The sequence below is a fragment of the Teleopsis dalmanni genome, chromosome 2, assembly GCF_002237135.1.
Source record: "Teleopsis dalmanni isolate 2A chromosome 2, ASM223713v2, whole genome shotgun sequence".
Lineage (NCBI taxonomy): Eukaryota > Metazoa > Arthropoda > Insecta > Diptera > Diopsidae > Teleopsis > Teleopsis dalmanni.
The window spans coordinates 173,526,814-173,530,642 of NC_051847.1; positions in this window are offsets into that span (position 1 = coordinate 173,526,814).

Genomic DNA, 3,829 nt, shown 5'->3' on the forward strand with positions numbered 1-3,829 from the left:
TTATAGTATATCACTCTTTAGACATAATTGCTGCCGGATTATATGTATATATATAATATAAAATATTCATGTCTAAAACTAACACTTTAATAACGTATGACAATATATATTGTTGTATCTATTTAATTTTTTTTTGGATGAACAGTGAGAAAAGTCTATTATTTGTTTTATTAGATTAATAGTTGATTCGATCAAGAGATAATGATAAAGCTAAAAGAGATAAAATTAGTTATTGCTGCAGAAAGTGAATATATGGTAATGTCGGAATCTAGTTTGTGGAGTTTATGTGCAGTACATCTCTAATTCCAACTTTAAATATATGTAGACTCTAATTCTTAATTATATTACAGGTACGGGTCATTTTTAGTATGTCTTAAGCTACAATATTTTCTTAATTAGCTTAAATTTTTATGTATTCATATTTAAATTAAAAGCTAAGTAGATAGTCACTCAAATCACTTGGTTTAATTTTTTTACTTTGGAACGTGTATCATTTTATTTTTAATAACTATTTTAATAATATGGTATTATATCAAACTATTTTCAAATTCAAATCCAAATTGAAGCTCACCTTTTGCTGTACAGCATTTTGCAGTTCAAACAATCTCGACTCCATTTTCAATTTATGTTAAATCACTTATACAAAAGTATTTACCGGAATTTATTTTCATTTAATTTCTTTTTCTAATAATTAGTCACAAACAGCATTCCAGATAATAAAAACTCTGATAAGAACTTCGTGTTAAAAGTGCGTGTGCACTTTCTTGCGTTCAACAGAAAAATAGAAGCAGCATTTGCAGCAAATGCTGCACGATTCTCTCTTCCAGCAAAATGATAAACGTGCATGCAATGGCATCAAATGAATTTATAACAAATTGCGATTTCGATTGAGAGCATAGAATGCCCCATAAGGAAAATACAGCGCCCCGATATGATGGAGTAGAGTAAGACAGTAAGTAAGACAATATGCAAGATTTTCGTATGCAGCCCGGATGTTTACAGAAAAATAAACAAAATTTATTTGTGAAATTTCGTAAGAAAATATGCTCTCTTTATTTTCATTTCATTTCAGATATATTTGTTAAATTATTAGAAATTAATTTCGGCCCAAAAGAAGATGTTAAGTTTTTTGCAGGAGATATGAGTGACTAATAAAGTGTATTCCTCTGTTTCGACTGGCAGTGCAACAAATTGAAACAATCATTTGACGCTTGCTAAACAAGCAAATAATCGGCAAAGGAAAGCCCGATTAGCTCAACTGATAGATTGATTGGCGCATGCATATAAGTGCTGTTTTCATGCGCTAAAAATGTTTTTCGTTAATGACAAGTTGCAACTGTTATTGCTCTGGCAATGCTTTCATTTGCTGCTGTTGCAATAACTTTAATTATGCGTTAATTGTTTAATTATTTTTATAAATTACTTGCCGATATTGTGGAAAATACAACGCAACATAACGCAACAGAGTATTGATGCAATATTAGCTCAGCACTCCCGTATTTTATTCCCATTTTGCTAAATGTGTTGTTTTGTTTTTTGATCTCATGTTGACCCAGTAAAAATTTCCTGTTTTCTTATCATTTCGTAATTTAATATAAAATCGTTTAAGTAGATTTATTACAATGAATTATAGTCACATTTGCTTAGTATTTAAGTAAATATTTGTGTGCATAGTGCGGTGGTCGCTGCCTGCAGGTGAATGCTCTATAATTATGTCATTTTTGTAACTAATGACTGAAAACCACATACGGAACTTGTACCTAAAGCCCATATACAGCGAGTACGTTCGAATACCGCAAGGTGAGCAATGATGCATTCCAGATGTTTGTCTACCCGCACATATCTTCCACTTTCTTCTTCAGTTGCCGGTGTAGACGTTGCATTTACGCTGTGTGACTTCACAGCAGTTAATGAGGTGCCAAGATAAATACGAAGTTTTTTATATTTGTTTAATATAATTTTTTTTCCATATTCATTCTTAAATTGTTTTCTTCTACTTTTTTCTAATTTCTCTCTTCGAAGTCTTACCTTATTTGTGCTATAACAGTCGTATAAAATTTTCTCTTACACAAATATATATATGTACGAGTATATAAACCATATTTGCTTAGAATTTTTCAAATATTTTACATGACCTAAGTATGTTATCATAATTGTAAAAGTAAATAAACTGAAGTAATGAATAATGAATATTCATAAGCTTGTTCTTTTAGGTCTCTGATTATTCTTGACTACCTATCTTATTTGACGAAGAAAGGTATGAAGATGAAGTTTATTTAACAATAAACTTAAAAATAAATTAATGAAAATTTATGAGGACACATGCAAAAAAAATTTTATCAGTGACGCGCACACAAATCTTATCGTCACTATAATTAAGCTTTACAAAAAAAAAAAAATTCCAAAAATTTTTAATTAATGTTATAAGCATTTTTCGTCATTAGTAATATAAATGTAGATGTCTCATAAAATGACCGCTCAAAGTGCACCTATTGTAATACCACTATATCCTTAAAACACTAACTCTTCTAAGGTAAAAATACTCTTCTTTCAGACTAGCAAATCATTTTATCAGTTTAATAAAATAGGCAATGTTTTTAACATTTGTTCTGTTCTGAGTAGATATGCGCGTTTTAGTGGGAGCCATGAAGTAACAGAGCAAATAAATAACACTTGCTTCCTTTCTCTGTGGTTCATAGCTACGGCAGTCATTGAATGGAGTCCAGAATCCGTACCCAGGAGACAAAATCAATGAGATGATTATATCGACCGTTACGTGGTATATAAGATTAAAAACTTGCTCAGTTCTTTTGTGAGACGAACCATACACTCAAACGTGTGGTATATAACTATAAAACATTTGCAATTATTTCAAATTTATTTATTTTTATTTATTTTTTCTTATTTTATTATAATTAATTACAATATATAAAATCTTATAACTTAGAAAGCCTTTGGCTCGGACATTATATATTAAATTTTATTGATTAGATTACAGGCTTTAAAATATTTATATATCAAAAGTATGTTTTTAATAGTAGTTTCCAAATTAAAATAATTGCAGATATATAATAAATTCTGATTTCAGTCTGAACTAGGTTATAAAGTTCAGACTGCAGATGAGTTCAGCTCAGTTGTGTAATAAATTCGAAATTCTTTAAGAAGACTTAAGAGTTGGTTACAATACTCAGGCAGCCATTACTAATAATAATAATACCCATTCGTTTTATTAGCTCTTTTTCAAGTGCAGCCAATTCTAAATAAAATAGTTTATATTTCCATAAGTTCTTGCTGAACCTATGGTTTGCAAAATGTTATAAAATTATTGTGTCTCAATAGAGACAAATAGAGTTAACCGGAAATTGCATATATGGCATATGTTATAACATTATTAAAAATAAATATTATATATGTCATATAATGATATAAAGTCTATAATTTTATTATTATAATTTTTTTCTTTTGTTTACCGTATACAAAAAGCTGTTTCTTTAACACTTGCATATAATTTACATAAAATTATTTTAATTTGCAGTATCCGTTTTAGAGTTCTTTTTAATGTCATTTTTACTCTAAACAAAATTCACATGTAGGCGGTATAAAATTTTTAAAGGCAACACACCTCATCGTTTTCGTCGTAATCTTCATTATCGCAGCAAAAGATGTGAAACAATAAAAAAATAAAAAACATTTACGTTACATTTTAGGAACTTGCATGATTCATTATACCGCATTGATTTAGCGTCAATTTCATTATTAATATATAAATATATATAAATATTTACAGACAGCTATATACATGTAAATATGTTTATGTCAAATTTTTTTT